A 20,811-nucleotide genomic window follows, 5' to 3' on the forward strand; every position below is an offset into this window, starting at 1 on the left:
ATGGATAAATTGGGAAAATTTCCAGAATTAGACTCCTTTGTTAATGAAATTAGTAGAGGTAGTCTAAAAAAGCCCAGTGATGTAATCTATCTTCTTGGAGGATATCTCTATGAGCTATTGCAACATATTTTTTCAAATAAAGAAAGGCACAAGGTTATTTTATCTATGGCTACTCCAAGAAGTGTTTTTGTAAAAGGTGCACGTAGATTTTTTACTTCTAATTGTAATAATCATCTTCTTATCAGCAATTTCTTTAATCAAATTCCATCCAAAATGTTTAGTATGCTTGCAAATTTTTTTGTGTCTGAAGCAAACAGTCATCTTCATATAAATAAAAAAAGGAAAAGTGCTTGTAAAAATTCTTCTAATTCTAAAAAAATTCAAAGCTGAAATCAGATTGAATAGTCAATTAGCTCCTTTTTTTCTTCAATGCATTTGTATATTGTACATATTATATTTGTTTCATTATAAAATTAAGTTCAATTAAAATTATGTGTTAAGTTTACCATAAAAAAATTAAATTTTTAGTAGTTTAAAAGCAGTTAAAGTTTCTATTTACTGCATTAACTTTATTAATATGATAAATGATAAATCCAATTGCACTCTAGTGAAAAAAGCGCACGCCAAAAGAAGATATTGTTTCATATTCATTTCAGTGTTCCCTGGCTACCCTATGCTTTTCGCTTTTTTGACAGGCATACTAGTTGGTACTCTAAGAAGAAGAATAAAAAAAAGGGGGGAAAAAGATGAAGAAAGAGATGTGAATGAGAGATAGCGACTTACTTTTTGACCGCCAAACTAGACGACACAATAAACCAATGAAAGAAAACCACACATTAGATTAAATGGCTTCGTCAATAATGGTTACAAGATAGAGAGAATGAGAAATGATGACCTCTCCTGTTTCATTGGTATCAGACGACTCTGTTATCTAACAACTGATAAAGGATTAAAAAGAGCAAGATACTGTAGGAATTCCGATATGGATATGTTTTTTTTAAAACAGATGAGGAAATCTATGATGCATACAACTGACAGGTAATTGAAGCAGTGTGCCAGAACGAAGTAAGATATGTTGGCATGTCGATTTCCAACTCATTTGCATAGAGCCAGAAAACAGCCGGTAAAAGCCATTCTCGGACCGGAAGCTGGATTGAAGTGAAAACTACGTGGCGGAATTTCTCGCTATTTTCCCTTCTGAAAATAGGTTGTTTACGACTGATATATCAAGTTCTATGCTGATTTTGTTCGTACACGGAGGTCCCCCTGTTTATAATATTTTCTATTTATTATGTATATATACAAATAATATTTGATATTTATACTTGACAAAACCCTACACACAAACAAATTATTAATTAATCCAAAATATATATCCACTTTTCACAACCACAGAGAGAGAAAAAAAGTCGTTATATCATGCACGCACTAAAATAGGTCATGATATTTTAGAATTTAATATACATATTATTATCTAAATAAAATCACAAAGGCATTTGATTAATTAATTCCCTCATTATGTGAAATATTTGGTGCTAAAGTGATTCATTTTCTCTCTCTTATTGCAGCGATTAAATCTATATAAAGGTTTTAGTAAGATTGTCCGTAGAAATATTGTCATCATAAAATACTAACTTTGTTCCAATTATACCACATTTGTAGTGATATATATACCGATATGTTCCATCAACAGATGGATCTGACCCATGCAAGGACCTGCTTATAGTTTTCACATCTGCAGATGAGAAACAATAAAATGACCCTTCTAATTTCCAAAATTGCACCCCAGACACACGGGATTTGTGTAGGATAACCGCAGGATCTCGAGATAGATTCAAACCTACCATTGCAATTTCAAAGAACCCCTTTATAATCGCTTATATTCTATGTCAACGGAGTGTGTAGTATAAGCTTTTAGCCTCAAGGAATATTAAAAACTACCGCCACTTCTTGATGAACCATAAATTACCTCTCCCAATTTCGGAATACTTTCTTTTACAATGGTAGCTTCGACGGCAGCTATCTATGTTCAACATATTTTCTGCAGATGCAAAAACTATCTATGTAGTTCGGATCTGGAGAGGATAGCAGCTGCATGTTGAGGTCTCAAAAGACCGCAATGTTGTCTCTCAGGAAGGTCTGCGTCGTAGCAGTGCGATGATATGGCCTTGAGAAAATTAGAATCTTCTTTGCTCTTTCCAACCGTTTCAGCTTGGTCAACTCAGAGATAAGAGGTCTTGTTGTCCTCCTCCGTGACTTTGTACCTAGTTATTCCGGATTGAAAATAATAAAATGTATACTACTAGATGAGATCAACCCTGTATATAGTATAATTGCGAACAATTTTCCACAGAGGGTAATATTATTTTAGGGGCATTTTTCCAATGGCATTATTCCTGCAGACAATTTTCCTATAACCTTTCAATGCCTTACATCATGAGTTCTTGTTCGAATAATCAACATTAAGGGCAAGAGAAATAGAAAATCTTAAACAGACAAAAAAAAACATACAAATAGTCGATCATTAGATCCTATCATTATGAAAATTGATTCCAATTATACTACATCCATAATTATTCATGTACTGATCGGTTCCATCTACGGATGGGTCTGACCCATCTGAGGGTCCGTTGATACTTGGTCTAGTTGTAGATTGGTGACAATCTAATAATCCTCCTAATTTCCAAAATTGCACCCTAGACACACGGAATTGGAATAGGATAACCCGGGGAATAACTATATAATCTTTTATGTTCCAGGTCAACTGGTGGTGCAGTATAAACTTGGGGATTTGAGGGAGATTAAAAACCACTGTCCCCACTTCAATAAAGAAAAAGAAGAGAAATGGATCGATGTAGCTCAATGGACAACGCACTCAAGATAAATTATTCTCTTGAATTGAATGTGTGTAGGTTCGCACCCGATCGTTCCTAGAGAAGGAAATATATAAAATGTGTATGGACTTCAAAAAAGATTCCTACGTCAGATGAAGTAATTGTAATAATATAATGTTTAGTTATACTTAATCATTGCAACTCCATCTGACCAATTAAAAAAACACAAAAAAAGCAAGATAACCTTCTAATTCCCCTATACTTTTTACAATACCAGCATTGATACCCGCTATCTATATTAAACGGTTATTCAGCAGATGTAAAAACTATCTATGGATCCTTAGATGGGTCGGTCCCACCTATATAATTCATTGGTAGATGAATTATATAGGTATAATTGGCAATTTTCCTGAAGGGAATTTTCTATTGATGGCTTTTCCTGATGGTAATTTTTCGAGGACAATACTTCAGAGCGCAATCTTCCTTGAACTTTTATTATAAATATCTCAAATTTTTCCCTTAAACCCTTAAAAAAGGTCTAAATTCACTGATATTAGTGTTAATAAAGACTATTTTTAAATAATAGTAGGGAATTAGTTAGTCATTTTTCATCTATTTTTTTTTTTTTTTCAAAAACGAAGGGAAAGAGTACCGCACATTTATCTTTGTTATAGGTTCTGACCCTAAAATTAGTCTCTGAAATATTTTCTAATAGAGGTAGTACCCAGCATTGCCTGGACTTATTAGGCGTCGTAAAACAGACGAACTTTGCTTAAAAATAAAGAAGATTACTGTGCCCAATTAATCCTCAGGGCTACTTACTGTTTTTTATGACTACACTCAGACGTAGTTACTCAATACATACATGATAAACGTTTTCTCCACAAGGATGAAAGATAATAATAACAGCTTGAGAAAGAAATAATAATATGGCGTCATGACGGATGACCCATTGAGGACGTAAGTCTCTTTACAATTACCCGTCCAACCCTTAGGTATATACGCTCGATGCTACATGCAAAACGTCTGCAAGATTTCATTAATATGACTACACTGATATTTCTTAGATCATCAGTATATATATGTTATACACGAGGGAGCACTATTTAAAATGTATCCTGTAGACATGCTCGATGCTACATGTAAAATTAAAGAGAGATTTCATTGACTACATTTTTATTCCTCAGATTAAAGAAAGGTATATGATATATATTGGGGAGTACTAATTACAGTAACCCTGTATACACACTCAATGTTACATGCAAAACATTATTTCTTACTCGTTAGATGGATCTTAATTTGAATCATTGTTCCTATTTAAATACTTCTTCAAGATTATTAGCAATATTTTTTTGCAAAAGAACACTTAATTCAAATTATAAAACTCACTGAACACTCAAATTGTATTTCATAGTCTCATAGTGAAATGCCCTAATTCTGCTAATGAAACATCCTTTTAAATTAAAGGAAGCAAGAGTTGATGTTATTAAAAAATACCCAGGAGTGAAAATTATACTAATTAAATTTTAAATAAATAATGTATTTTAACACGAAGAAATTGCGACTTGTACAGATATCCTTACTTGTATACAACATATATATAAAATACCGAGTGGTTCATTAAAATCTGAACTCTTTGAATTTTAAACTTCAACAAGATATAATTAATTAATTAAGAATAAAATATTAACAAAATTAATATGATAAATAGATGTGCGCCTCAGGTCTCTTAATCATGAATTTAGACACTCTTAGCTGCACTGATGGCTTACGGGCGGCGGTGTAAGGCCTAGCACCTAGTGTGGATGTAGTCTTCTGTCATGGCGTTCCAGTAATGGCTGACAGTGGCTTTTGAGTGTTTGGTTGACAGATACTCCAAGCCTTGCCCTCGACATACACCCAATAGGTGTAGTTGTAGGGGTTGGCATCAGGGCTGAAGGGGGCCAAAGGTGTCAAAAAGAGTTCAAAATAATTCAAAAGACTCAATCTAACTCATTCAAAAGAGCCTTGCAACGGATGAGATGAGTTGCTGTCATTGCTGTTGTCAAAAGTGGCTTCTCCTCCCTCACAAGGCTCTTTCCACCAAATTTTTGATAGCTCTCTGGACAGTTTGTTGTGAAAACCCTAAGATCTCTTGCATGGACCCTTATGGACTCGAGGAGATTGGCTTGGCTCTTTTCTTTAACTCATATGGGCCCAGTTACGCCTCTTTAAGAGAATTCTTCTTTCTTTCCAACGTTTCAGACCTGCTGACGCGGTAGACAGTGGTCCTAGAGACGACCAACTGCTTGTAGTGCGCCAATATAAGTTCATCGATAACGTTCAAGTATCATTTTTACGACTTGTACGTATTCTAGGGAGCTCAGGTTCGTTTTGTATTGTTCTAATTACCTATGTTTTTATGAATGAATTGAATTAGTAATTATTTCCATTTCAATGGACCACCCGGTATATTCTATTTTTGGGACAATTTTTGGCTGCAATTCGGAGGGTTCTCAAAATTTAGAAGGGGACTAATACATTCGAATTTATTTGGATAATACTGTGTGGTGGATCCAGTACTTTATCAATCATCACCATTTTAGAAGGAGAGAGGAAGAATAAGACCAATATTATAAGCCATCTAACAAAAAAACAAAAATGACATCGTCATACCTGTGTACAAGGTAGACCCATAAATTACGAGGGTTTACTTATCTATGAGAATGCCTCTGTGTATTTTAATACGTTTATGTACTGTCTATTATGTTTTCTATATGGTTTTAAGGGCAATTTTCTATTTCGTCTATAGGAACAACATACTAACGAAAAAAAAAGGAAATTATTTTTTGCCAATGGACATAAATAAGGATTATATTCTTTGTTTCTTTCTAAGGATTTTAAATGAAGAAAATAATAGAGCTGTAAATTATTATGGAGGGTGAAGAAAAATACATAATTTAAAGAAGGAAGAAATACTGGTCATATTTTGTTGTTGAATAAAGGAATTTTATGTTCTGGCCCTACTTGAGAATTTGTATGAATAATATTGTTCTAAGAAACCACATGTTATTATGTAGGTAACTACAAGTGATGTCACGTGTCCGTACCGGTTCACATGCAACTAAAATGCAAAAAGCAGGTTATTTGCCAACCGTTTTTCAAAATATACATAAGAGTTCAAATAAATCGTTCAGTTAAAAAGATATGATATTGCACCAAAAAGATTACCTTTGACCGTTTCAAAAAAGTAAGAAATTGGGCACTGTATATTTTTGTCAGCTGTGAATATTTATGCTTGTTTTCATCTAATCGGGGGTTTGAACGCTGATGTGTTGAAATAGAATTAGTTTCTTTTAAGCACTGTATAATTCCAAACAATTATTGAATAAGAATGGTTCTATAGTAGGAAAGAATTGGGGAAGTATCCATTGATTTTAGGCTATTTTTTCTGGTTATTTTTCCAGACGAAAAGTTGTGTGATACAATAAAGGTAACGACATATGGTGGCTTTTGATGTTTGAATAATATGTTTTACAGAAAGATATGCATTGGAGATATGAGGTAACTAAATCAAATGCCCTCTAACCTGTGGTGGCCGATAGTTTTTACAGCCATGGGCAGAAAAAAAAAAAAAAGTTTATTTTCTAAAAATTGAAAAAAAAAAAAAAAAAAAAATTACTTAATTCACAAAAATATTTTGTTGCCCCTCTGATTATGCTGTTGGTATTATATTGGAGTACCGTAATCACGATTTCGTCAACATACTTAGCAACAAAATATATCAGAGATACTGTTTTCTTCAAAAAAAGATCAAAAAGCACCCCCAATTTTTGGAAGTAATAGGTATAAATCGTGCAAAAATAAAAAAGGGACCACACTCCATATAATTGTCTATTGGACACTCAACGCACTCAGCATATTTATCTTCTTTCCGTCAGATTTGCCTGACGTGGTTGAAAAAAATAAAGATTATTATACCTTGTCTCAATGTATCTTGAGTTATGTTATGTTATTGTATATATATTCAAATACTACTAATGATAATATTTTTGAGGGGGGGGGGGGTCAGCACACGGTAATATGGCCTTATCAGTGGTACACAAAATAGGGTAAGAACGAATATAGTCTCCATTCTAATCAAGGAACCGGCATCGGAACTGGATCATAATCGTTAAAATTTAGATGATGAACGGTCAAGAACGGGAATCTTTAGAGCAAATAACTCTATGGATCTCAGAGCTGTAATTTAAGGATACATTACATTACCATTAGGAGTAAATATTCGGTCGCCTGAGAAGTTCCTAGGACGACACATAGATGGTTCCCCTATAATGAAACCATATGATGCTTATTTAGTATACACTTTCAAACGATACGTGTACAAGTTAATCAGCTGTCTGACAATTGGTTCCTGAGATATGGCATTAGGAGACAAGAAACTTTTGTTCTTGTTAAAATAAATGGATAAAAAGAATTTCGTGTGTTAACGAAGCATTGCTTTTTGGTAAAAAAAAGTATTGTTGAAGTCAAGGCTTGCTCGATAATCCTTATTCGGACTCTGCGCCAGCGAAATCAACCGTTGAGAAATAGTTTGCTAAATTTAAACGAGGCGAAATGAGTGATGAAGATGATGTACACAGTGAATATCCGAAACGGGCAGATAACCGATAAAAACTTCATAAAAGTCCACAAAATAATTTTGAATGATTGTAAAGTGAAGTATATGGACATCGCTGAGACTCTATAGCTATCAAAGGAACTTGTAGAACATATATTTGGACATGCGAAAGCTATGTATAGAGTGAGTTGTTTCATCAAGCTAATTTAATGTGTCACAAATAATTTAAAACGATGACAAAACTGCATGGATTAGGCTATGAATTGTTATAATTCATTCAGCGTATTCTGCAGATCTGATTCCAAGTTACTTTTTTTTGTAATGAAGAGATAACCGCCAAAACTGTGGCTTATTTTGAAACTAAAGATTAATCGTACTATAAAAATAGCTTCGAATGTAATGACATGGAATAAATCAATCGAATTATGACAAATAAATATATTAGCCTACGAACTTTTCAACGGCCCTTTTATAACCAAAGAATAGAATACGAATATTTTATGCAATCAACCACAGTTACTACTAAGTAGGTATGTATATTATGCATATGCCGTATTGAATTTAATAACATGTTCATTCACTGCACAATGCACATTGACAAGGTCTATCCCCAAATACATAATATATTATGCATAGTATTATGGTATGTGGGATGGGAGTTGATTTATGATTTCCACACTTTCAATTTCCAGAATGAATACACAGAGCTGATGATGATGACTCCATGACTCTCTCCACATATCCTTGTACGGGAACAATGTAAAGCTTTGTAAAGTAGAAGAAAAATCCCATTGAATGATTAATGAAAAGGAGTTACGTGACATCAATGTACGTACAAAGTGGCCTGTCAACATAAAAACAATCTTGAACACAAAAATTGCATGGGAAAAAAAAATCCAAATTAATTTTTTTACTTCGTATATACAGACAGCCCAATATTTCATAGGCCTATTTGAATCAATTATCGGCTTATGATTCAAATTTGTCTGATAAGTTAAGATATCCAATCATTTTAGCTATAGTTTATAACCTTTATTTGATTTAAGATACTCAGGCATATTTAGTGTTGGGCAGTCCTTATTCACTTGATCAAGTCCAGTCATAGGACCGATCCTATCGGTCCGTGAGACCAGTATTTATCTGTCAGTTCTTGGACTTGTTCCTACAAATTTTGGCTTTATAAGGCATGAGGCTTATTAAACCAAATAAGATATTAAGAACATTGCAAAAATTGATATGGAATTTTCAAATAAAATACGTTAATTTCGCATTTTTTTATGACAATTAATTTTTCCCAATTCAATTGCAATTTGTGGGACACCCAAAGAGTCAAAAAGCAGTCATGCTAATCGTCAGCATTTGTTGGCACTCTCAATTTTTTCAACTTGGCAACCTGAAAAGGGTATTTTCTTTCCCTAAACTGCTGTTATTGTTATTTAATTCATAAGGAAAGAACTTCCTTATCTACTACATACAAGCTATCATTGATGCATACAATCCCGGGTTGAACATTTACGTGTGTTCATAAAATATAGAGGATTTGTTGCATAGGTATAGTTTTTGTACTCAAATTCACATCGGAGTCATTCTTACATATGTCCTTCACCCACACCACCCCTCGTCACAGCTGCTTGCGGCTAGTCTAATGAAACGTCATGACAGCTAAGCTGCTCTTCTCCCATACAGTCTCCAAATTGTCATGGTTATCAAGTTGATTTTCTGATTCTTTATTTTTAACATGACTCAAATGGTAACAATTGTCATCATTATTAATAAAAATAATTTGTTAATACTAATTGATAATTATTATTTGTCGATGAAACCAATTGGAAACCACACCCTTCCAGCTTGCTTCTGTGTTGCTGGGACACACATCTTGTGATTAACACATTTGGAATTAGTTTTATGAGCGATCATTTATGTACATATTTATCATAAGACCATAATAATGATTTGTTTGCATTGAATCCCCCATAATTTGAAGAATGCTTTAAAGAAGGTTCATTTGGATCGGTATATAAAAATATTTAAAAGTACGCTCAATGTACATATATCAAAGGTTGTTTCATCATCTAAATAGGTAACAAAACATGAAAATTTAACAAAGACATAAACTAAGTGTATGATATAATAAATGATTGGCTATTTCTCTGATAATAAAGGTCACGTGGTAACAGTTTTGTTGCAGTCATTTTGGATTGATGCAAGTCCATTTTATTGCTAGAAATCTATAGAAAAGTCAAACAAAAGGGGAATCATTTTTCATCAAATGTCATGACTAGATCTGGGATTTACTGACCTAAAACACCGTGAACCAATGTTTATGCTAATATCAAGTTCCTGCTTATTAAATTTTTACTCTCGTTTGACAGCGTCTGTATACGTTGGTCTACATATCCAGAGTCTTTTATGTTTCCCAATCGTGACTAATTCATTTTTGATCACAGAAATAACAATGCAGTTATATTCATGAAAAATTGCGGGCGTTTTGTATGTAACATCGAGCGTATAACAGGCTGCACTGTAAATAGTGCTCCCTCATGTATATCATATACATATTTTGATCTAAGAAATAACAATGTAGTAATATTAATGAAATATGGCTGGCATTTTTCATGTATCATCGATCATACATATCTAGCTTAGGCTCACCCTGGAATGCTCTGAAGCACTCTCTTATACACGCTGGCTCATCAGTCATTTTTTCAAGTTTTTATTATTATTCTTTTATTCTTGTGGTGTGAACATCAATGTATTGAGTAGCTAAGTTTGATTGTGTTAGTAAAAAATGTGGAATAACACTGATAATTTTCTTGGGAGTTATCATTTATATTATGTAAGCAAAATTTGTATTTTACTAGACGCCTAGTTACTTCGGTAATTACTAGTATGCTACCGCTAGTGTAAAAAATATATTAAATAATACTATCATATAGGGAGTTATATTATTTTTAAAAGATGACATCACTCTATAATATAAGTAAACAACGTGCAACTCTATTTAAAAAAATGGAGTAGGACTTTGCTTTAATATAAGTGAAAATGATTTTACGTACAGGGGCCTTTAAAATATAGGAATTTTTGCAAAAAAAAAAAACGATAACAAGAAGGAGACCGACTTGAAGTCGGTCATATTATGGACTATACAACCATATCTTTTCACCAATACAGAGTTGCCACTCAAAATTTGTAGTGGCATGACTTAATAAAGAAAAACGTAATTTTTCCGTAATTGAGAAAAGGCAACTTAAATTTGTGATATGTTGAAATACAATATTCAGCTATATTGTTGATTCAATATGTCCTTCTTCATATGCAATAACAGCCTCTACACGCTAGTGAACAGATTGGCAGCTCTTGACGATGAAGGCCCTGTCCATGGCGTACCACGCTGATCTGCTCCGAACCAATCCAAATTTGGATGAAAGGTGCGGGAGACATTTTTCTGTAAGACACTTGCAACTGCAATGTCCAGGGGGTCGAGGTCAGGGCTGGAGAAAGGTCACATGGAAGAATGGCACAAGTGATCCATTGTTACTGCAGAAGATTTGGTTATTCCTAACAGTATGCGAGGGAGCGCTTTTAATGGACTTCAACAAGGTTAATGATAAATAACTCTGCAACAAATCCTCAAGGTTACTTTCCGGCTTTTATGAGCACACACGAATGTTCAATCAGGTTTGGAATATAATTGAATGTGGTAGAAAAGGAAGTTAATGACAACAGCTTAGAAGCGAAAATTAATTCTTCTGATTACCAATTCCAAAAAGAATAACAAAACTAACTTGTCGGGGTTTGTTTCAGCTCTTGTTTAGCTGCGTAATAAAACATCACAAGAAAAATAACGGAGGATACAATTATCGGTCCTTAGGGCTGTTAATCATTAGGACCAGTCCATAGGACTGTTGGTCATTGGAATTTTTTGTAAAAAAAAATAAAAAATAGACGGTTTATTAAGCCAAATAAGATATTTGGAATAGGTATTAAGATTATTGCACTTATCTTGCTAAACATATTCCTATTTTCATTATAATACGAACATACTACATTGTTATTTAGTTATATAATTTATTCGATTATATATCGGGATAAGTTCCTTGTAAAAAGAAAAACACCCTCATTGACACCCCGAGGGATCGATTTTACCTTATTTAAGGACCGACAAGTGGAACTGGACTGGACTTGACCGTGGTACTAAATATAGACCGACACAACTCTAGATACAATTGTGAATAAATGATACAGCAAGTCTTGGATCCCCACTCAGTGGACCATAACCCTAGACCATTAGACTCTCTTCCTACCTATTATTACTTAATCAACAAGTGCTTTTGAAAAGGGAACTACAAATTGTAGGCATAAAAGAATACAATGGTATATATATATTATCGCATATACCTATGTAAGTAGTACCTATACACATTATGTAGATAGAAAGAGACGATGGGGAGGGGATACATTGTACAGCCCAACTACAGAACAACATGTTACACAATTAGACTATACATACATAGAACTGCTATACAGTTAAAAAAATACAAATGTTATTGAATTGTATGAAAAGATATCCTACGTATTGAATAAATGGTTTAAAATGACGCTTAATTATCCTTTTTGAATGTTGTTCGTCTTTCTAACAAAAAAAAGAAGGAGGGACAAAGAGCTGAGGGATCAGATTCAAGTTTCAAAATCTTTGGAGGGGAAAAAAGAGGGAAAATAAATGAAATGATTGACACATCAATAAGAGCTCTATAATAATGAAATATATTAAGAAGTAGATATTACTACTTGAATACTTACTAATGGGTTCAAACGAGTGGGGAGGAGTGGATGGATATCTAGGTACATAACTTGATGGATTTGTTATTTATACCGGAGGCATCTTTCTGTCCAGTCGGTGTTATTCAACACGTGACCAATAATTTATTGCAAATATTTTTGCTGTCGGTAATTTTGTCGCATTAGAAATTCACCTCCTTATATGTTATATATTACAGGGTGCGACCTCTATTTAATAAACAACACGATGTTTTTTTTAAATTTAGTTTTTCTAAACTAATTATCCGATTTTAATAAAAAACAATCCAAATGAAAGCTGAATAAATAGAAAAATATTATTATTATTAGAATCCCCTTTGGCTTCAATAACGGCTTCGACTCGTCCTCAGAAGCAGGAGCAGGTCTTGAAGACAGTCTCCTTTGGCAGATTGCGGAATTCATCTTGGATCCTGGATGTGAGCTCGGATTTTGGTTTGCAGGAGGATATATTGGTGTATCGCTGAATTGTGCCCCATCCAAAGAAGCCCATGGTGTTGAGGTCCAGTGAGCTGGGATGCCAAACACTGGGTCCAATAAAATCTGACAACTAGGTCAACATTTGTTTATAGTGTGGTATGGAGAAGAGTCTTGATTTCACCTTCAGACTCTTCCAGTTCCTTCCTCACTCGCCAAACAAAAAACCTGCCAAGGCTTAAGAAGTTTTTAATCTCAACATTGTCTCGTCCTGCGTGGATCGCAACAAGGACAATCTGCCTTTTCTACGGTTGTACAATAAATATTTTTGATCGATGTCATTGTTTTAAAGAACGTCAAACACTTTCTGCTAGTGGCAAAAATAAAAATCAACGTCCTACCTACGCAGTTGTCGAATGCACTCAAAGTTCTTTGTTCAACAACGATCACACAACTGTATCTTTATAACTTTCTAGCTGTAAATTTATGTATAGCCTTTACTAGTGATGCGACAATTCCAGTAAAAATTTCCTATTCTACATCCGATTCCGACAATATTCATGACACTGCTAAGGATCTTCAGACAATTTACATCCTATCATGTTTTTACTTACCTAAAACAATCACTGTTAAGAGCTTAATAAGCCCACTTGTAGGTCGGAAGATGTTACAACACTTCTAGCGAGTATAACAGATAAGCCGTTACAGTGCAGTGATTATACACGTTTAGAAACTTTCAGGATGGTACCTGATATGAGATAACATTAAGCATTATATTTATAATGCTTAATGCACTAAAATAATGATTGCTGCACCGACCACAACTGTTTGGAACACGTTTGTTTAAGTTCAGCTGGAGTTCAATGGGTTATTTCTTAGTTTTAGAGCATTTTTCATAAATCTATTTTATTGCAATATTTTATGAAATTATAAAACTTAAGTCATCATACATTCACATGGTCTTTTCCTGTTTCTTGACGGAAATATTTCAGAGGTATACTTTTCCTATCTAAGAAAAGTAATGAATTATAATACATAAAAATCAAAATAGGATAATGGGGAATTACAGCTTATTTCTCCGATTCCAAGTCCAAAAAAATACTCGATTCTCTAATTACCAATTTTGATTAATTGTCCCCTTAATAGTCTTCACCCTAATATCTCAGGCATAGATCAGGAGTAAGATGTCACAGATCTGGGGTTTGAGACTATTTTAAAAGGACTCATTGACTAGTGGCATCTTATTCATAGTCATAATCTAAGCTTGAATAAATGTAAGAAACTCCATCGATAGTAACAAAAAAGGTGGCAAATATCTCATACGGAAAAATTACTGACTGTGAAAATGTTTGCGGCAAATTTACCTAGAACCATCCCAATACCCTAAAAATGTAGAATGTATTTTTTGTTACCTGTTAATTTTGTAAATTATATTTTTTGGAATTTAATTTCAAAAATCCGCACTTACTGATAAAAAGTAAATTTTTGGAAAAAAATTTAAATATTAAACAATTCACAAATTTAACTATCCACAAAAAAGGAATTGTATTTTGTAAAATAAATTCTAAAATTAAATTTTGATATATAAATTATTTTGGAAAAAAAATCCAATATTAAATTTTTTAAAGAAAAAAATTCATATATATTCTCTTGAAAATTAAATTTTTGGGAAAAAAAAAAAGAATTTAGAATTAAACTAAATTTAGAAGAAAAAAAAAAAAAAATTTAAAAGCTAAATTTACAAGAAAAAAATAATTTTAAAGCTAAATTTAGAAAAAAAAATCAAATAATGATTATTTTCCAGATGTTAAATTAAAAACAAAAATTCAAACATTCATTTTCTTGTAAAAAAGAAAAATTCCTTTATTTTGGGCGGGGGGTGCTACAGACCTTCCAGCCACCCCTTCAGACGCCCCTAGATATGCATGACTGATCTGTACTAGACCGAGTGTGAACTGGACAGGACTGCAGTCTTCAGTTTTAAATAAGGACCAACACAATACTAGACATAACTACATAGAAAAGAGTCTCTTTTCATGTTTCAGAACTGTCTTAGTCATCATTCAGTCTCTTTGTTTGTGTGGTATGTAACTCTTTCAATCCCATCAAATTTGACTATGAAAAGATCAAGAAGAAAGATGAAAGGGATTCCCCAAAAGGATGATGTGCTACCCTACAATTCCGGATTTATTTCCATGGGGATCCTGTATATTTAATCAATTTAAGAAGAAGAAAAATAAAAGGATGAAGAAATGGAATATTATGGGGTTTCGGGCAAAGAAGGAACGAGAGAGAAAAAGTAAATGAGAAATATATGGTAATTCAAAGAGAAATAAATAAATACATTTATATAATATTATACATTCGTATACTACATAATATATTAGTGTTGTGTCGACTTAAGGCGAGTCGAACCAAGTCGATCTTTATCGAATTTATAAATTAGAACAGGAAGAAAATAAAGAGAAAAATAATTAGCGAATTAGGTATGGAAATCCTAGATCAGTCTAAAACCGTTATGATTTTTATTGGACCGAACAAATTCTGTCCAACAAAAAAGTACGGTCTAGCACATCGTTACCTTTATTGTATCACGCAACCTTTCTAACGAAGATAAATAGAAAAAAAAGCCAGAAATCATCTGGTAGTTCGCCAAATAAGGGAATCATACGTACTGCTATAGCTATATTTACATTTATTACTCCCAGACTATCACCACCATATTACTTCTTCACCATTTTTAAAATGAATTATATTAATATTTCGTAAAATTAAAATATACAACCATACTATACTGTATTATAATATTGCTTAGTAATATTTAATTAAAAGCGTACCTATAAATTTGTATTTCTATATATGTATATATATTTAAACGACGAGGGATTAACAAGAAATGGTATTCCTGTTCTTTTGGAAACGGAGCATAATTAAAAAATAACTTATTCCTTTGTTTATTTATCAAAAAAAAGAATATATAATGAAATAATCATGACGTATCAAGATAGAGGAGGGAATCGACAGCTGACAACAAAATACATAGGGTAGATAACGCGTGCTAGATCGTCACAAAAAAAATTGTTCTATTTAAAATTTGGTCTAGACCGAATTTTATTTATGAGCTATTTATTACGTCATAAGTGTTTTCAAATTGTGACCAAAGCTAGAACCAAGGTTAATAGAAATACAAGGTTATGCGATAACGCGTGTACGACTGATGTTTGACTTCTACCACGCTTTTAATATTGACGTCAAAGTAGATGAGGGGCTGCGTGTTTTGTCAAAATCTGTTTTTCTTGCCCAGCAGTCGGTACGATACATTAAATTGAAAATTCTAGTAATAGTGACATCATAGACGACTATGAGTGGTTGTGTGTTTTGTCAAAATCTGTCTGTGTTGCCAAGTAGTCGGTACAATACATCCGATTGAAAATTATAGCAAACCCGATTACATGATGGTCTAACTTTGTATTTCTGTTAACCTTGGGTATAACGAAGTTTTAACAGAGATAGCTCGAAAGATTTTTTATCCTGTTGTCCCTCCTGGAATACGAAAGTCCCACTTCAAGTAAATCTTGAGATTATTCTTTTGATTATCTTTATATTCCTTTGGTTCTAACTATTGGAGAAGCCAGAAGCCTAATAATTGACTAATGAATGAATTAAAAAGGATTATAGGCCATAGTAATTGTCAAATATTTATAATTTCATATTGTAATATATGGATGGATAGATTCAGAATTTTCTACATGTTATATTTATACAGTCAGGGGCGTCAGCATGATTATATTTGAGGGGGATGGGTCTTAGTTCTTAGATCTTTTTCGGAAAAAAATTATTTGTTAAAAAATTTAATGCTATTCACAAAAAAGTTTCTAAAATCCGGAGCTATTCATAAAAAATGAAATTTTTTGGAAACAAATTTATAAAATTATATAAAAAATATATATATTTTGAAAGAAATTTTAAATATTAAATTTTTTGGAAAAAATTTCAAAAATATTTCAAAAAATTAAATTTTTGGAAAAAATTTCAAAAAATATTCAGAAAATACTTTCTTTTTTTGAAAAAAAAAATTTTCAAATATTAAATTATTCGTAGAAAAATTTCAAAAATTCATAGCTATTTAAAGACAATTAATTTTTTTGGAAAAATAGGTGGAAAATTTAATTTATTTTCAAATATTAAATTTTCTAGTAGGAATAAAAAATTCCTTAATTGGGGGGGGGCCTCACCTTCCGGACACCCCTGCCAGTACTAGCAAATTTTCAACCCGGTGTTGCTTGGCCAAGGAGAGAGAGAAATCACATTGAAAATTATTCAGACCTAATATATTCTACATATACTAATAATTATAATATAAATGTTTCTTTTTTTGTGGAAAAAGATCCTGATAATTATCTTGGATTCTCTCTAAAACGATAGAAATGGAAATTGACCATATGTTATTGTAATCACACTATATCAATCTGGATAAGTTTGTTAATCCACAAAGTCTCATGATAGCAACAACCCCCCTCTGATTATTGGCTCTTGTAACCTTAGCAGTAGTATAATATTTTTTTTTAAATATTGTGTTATAAACTTCAAATAACATGCCAACATAAATGCACAAAAAAAATTGCTTAGATGAGAAGTCCATTTTTTAGGCATTTATTGGAATTGTCAATAGGAAGACAAATATAGCAATATCTTTTTCGATCATGCAAAAAAAAAATTATGAAAAATAATGTTGTCGAAAAAATAACCTTTGATAACTTATCATTTTTGCAAATATTGCAAAATTTATTTAATAAAATGTTCCATAAATTTAAAATACATCAATGATCAGTTAAATATATAATGGATAAACAGTGATATTTGAATTAAATTAGAGTTGTACCTTCTGAAATTCCCTAAAAATAGTTCGATCTGTAATTTTTTCTCGTTTTTAACCATTTAGGGACAAGAAAAGAAGGATAATTAAGGAAAAATATCTGTAGTAGTTAATTTTTATTTACAATATGGAAATAAGATTGTAGAACGATGTAATAACATATTTTTAATACATTTGAGTGTTAGATAGACGCTAAAACTTGTCTATATAAGGATTTTTTTGGATAAAAGGTTAATTTTAATGGGAAAAGGGGTTTTATTTTAATTCAACTTGGTTTTTATGCCCTAAAATTGACAAAACCAAAATTGTGACGTCATGTGAAAACACTCTATACTTATACATTAATCATGGTTTTGTATTTATTGCTAGAATAGGGCCCTCAAGAGTTTTTTGAGAATTAATTTTACAAAAAATAATATAAGGAAAATACTAAACGATTTGGTATCAAAATGGGACTAACCAATAGAAGGACTTAAACCTTACTCTATATCAAATATCTAACCTTCTCTTGCCTAGTTTTATTATTTGTTTGAACCTAAAATGTATTAAAAATATGTTATTACATAGTTATACAGTCTTATTTCTGTGTTGAAGATACAAATTATCTATTGGAATAGAAAGATCCTTTGAACTAATTATCCTACTTTTCTTGTTCTTAATCGATCCAAACAAAAAATAAATTGCACAACTCAAAATATTCATATCGTGCGCAGGATTTTGTTTTAAGGGAGGCTTGGTTTTGGAAAAAATCAAAAAATTAAAATTTTTGCATAAAAATTACATTTCAAATATAAATTTTTCGGGAGAAAATCTATAGCTATTAACAGAAATTATTTTTTTTGGAGAAAAAAAAAAAAAATCTACAGCCGTCTACATAAAGTTAAATTTTTTAAATAAAAATTTTAAAAATGAAATGTTTTGGAGAAAAATTTCCATAATCCATAGATATTCTAAGAAAATGAAATTTTAGGAAAAATATTACAAGAGTTAAATTTTTCCGAAAAAAATTACAAAAATTAAATTTTTTGGGAAAAAATTACAAAAATTAATTTTTTCCAAAATAATTAAATTTGAAAAATTAAGTTTTAAATATTACATTTATAAAAAAAAATCAAACAATAAGTTTTCTAGTAAAAATTCCTTCATTTAGGTGTACTACAGCCTCTCCAGCCCACCCCTGCGGACGCCCCTTGCATATAAATATTTTCTTAATAGAAAAGAACACATTCAAACCTCCATTTGTATTTTTTTTTCTATACTTATGATTGAATAATAATTCAGGAATCAAAATAACAATTAAAGGATCAACTATTGGCTAAATTATGATGTGTATAATTCCTTATTTTATGACTTGGAAGAGAAACTCCATAAAACGGTTCATAAAAGAATCAAAAAAAGATTACATGCGAACACGTTACGTTCGTATAAACTCAGAATTTATACTCCTTCCTTCCTTTTATAGAAGAGGAACAAAATAACAGCCATTAAATACATAATAATATCCACCCCTTCTTTTAATTGAAACTACCAATTTACAAATTACTTTTATGACTAGTACTCCTCTCATTTTCTCTGTCCCTCGAGCTCTATCAAGGGGAACTGTACATTGTACAAAACCTTCCCTAAAAAAACATTATTACTTTATAACTTAATATACATTACAAGATCCTACATTCATAATATGTTCTAAGTTAGAAATAAATCTTCCCAGGCCATTCATGAAAAAGACGTATGATTTTTACATATGAGAGTTTGAGTGATTTTTTATTTTTGAAAAATGGACCAATAAGGATTCTGACATGGATTACACCATAAAAAGATAGGAACAAGAGAAAATATTTTTTTGCGTGCTTTACATTAGTCGTCATAAGATTAATGTGTTATTGTCTTAATTCAGGCTTGTAAGCATTCCAACATTTTGGCGTTTCGTTCTTTTTTTTTCCTTCGTTCAGCCATTATTTCCGTTCCGTTCCACGTTCCAATCATATGGCAGTACCACATATACTGTACAGCAAATCGCGAATTCTACAGTTTTGAAAGATTTGATTCACGCCCAGGAGGCCTGGACCATTTCAAAACTAAGAAGGTTTTAAAGTGGTCAATAAGGTTTTTTAACACAAGTTAATCCTGGGAATGGTGGCATCAGACGGGAAGAGTGATGGTTATGGGTGATGCCCAACTACCCAGAGTGGAACTATGTGCTCCAGCAGGACTATACTACGGCTCTTGCAACACGTTCATCATTGCTTTATCCGCCCTTTAAATCAAATTAAAAAAATATATATATAAACTTTGATTTCTGGAATTTTTTGTAAGTACTATTGGAACGAAACCCTAAAATCTCATTTTTAGGGAGTCCTGTATAATATGAATTAGTTAATCTCATGAGGCTTTTAGAATTGAAGAATATGAGGTTTAGCCATGAGCCAAAGTACTAGCTGGTTGATTAAATCATTTTTTAAAGTATAGACTCCACCGTGGCTGCGTTTCTAAGCACCAAGGAACCTTTCAAATATGTTATATTGTTATAATACCCCTTACCCACGGATTTTCCAAGGCCAAATCTGTTTGATATCTCAATGCTTAAAGTTTTAATAAAAATAAAGGAAAGCTTTGTCAAAACTTTGGTAATCCTATATAAAAACAATTGTAAATGAAATAAAAAAAAACAATTTTTAAACACTTGAGTGAGCTCAGAGTCTTACATCGAAATACTTTGGATTTAAAAATTACTGTAAATAGTATTACAATATGGGCTCGGGGTGTATTTTGTGATATTCGAAGGGTTCCTTGATGCTCAGCAAAGCGGGGGCAGATAAATTCAACTTGCCTTGGGGCCCAGCAGCTCACCTAAACAACCTGTGGGCCAGGATGTATTATAGCATATTGGAAGGGTTCTATTCTAGCATGTTTCTTCATCATTCAATTGTTTTATCGTGTAAATATAATTTACAACAAAATTGGACAAACATATTGTGTTGCAATGAAGTTACTCACATTCATATTGCTTACAATGATGTTGCTTCACGTTGATATTACTCACAACGATTTTGTCTCACAATGATAATGTACACAACGATATTACCACACAATGATATTAGCCCAACGATTTTGTCCGCAAGATTTTTAACATAATCATTTTACCGGATAACCCAAATTAGTATATTTATTCCCTTGAATGTACAATGATATAATTTAATATATTATATTAAAGATCTGTTCTACGCTTAAAGTCTATTAAACTGAAAAGTCTAATTTTTGTGAGAATG

This window comes from Lepeophtheirus salmonis, chromosome 5 (genome assembly GCF_016086655.4).
Source record: "Lepeophtheirus salmonis chromosome 5, UVic_Lsal_1.4, whole genome shotgun sequence".
Classification (NCBI taxonomy): Eukaryota; Metazoa; Arthropoda; class Copepoda; order Siphonostomatoida; family Caligidae; genus Lepeophtheirus; species Lepeophtheirus salmonis.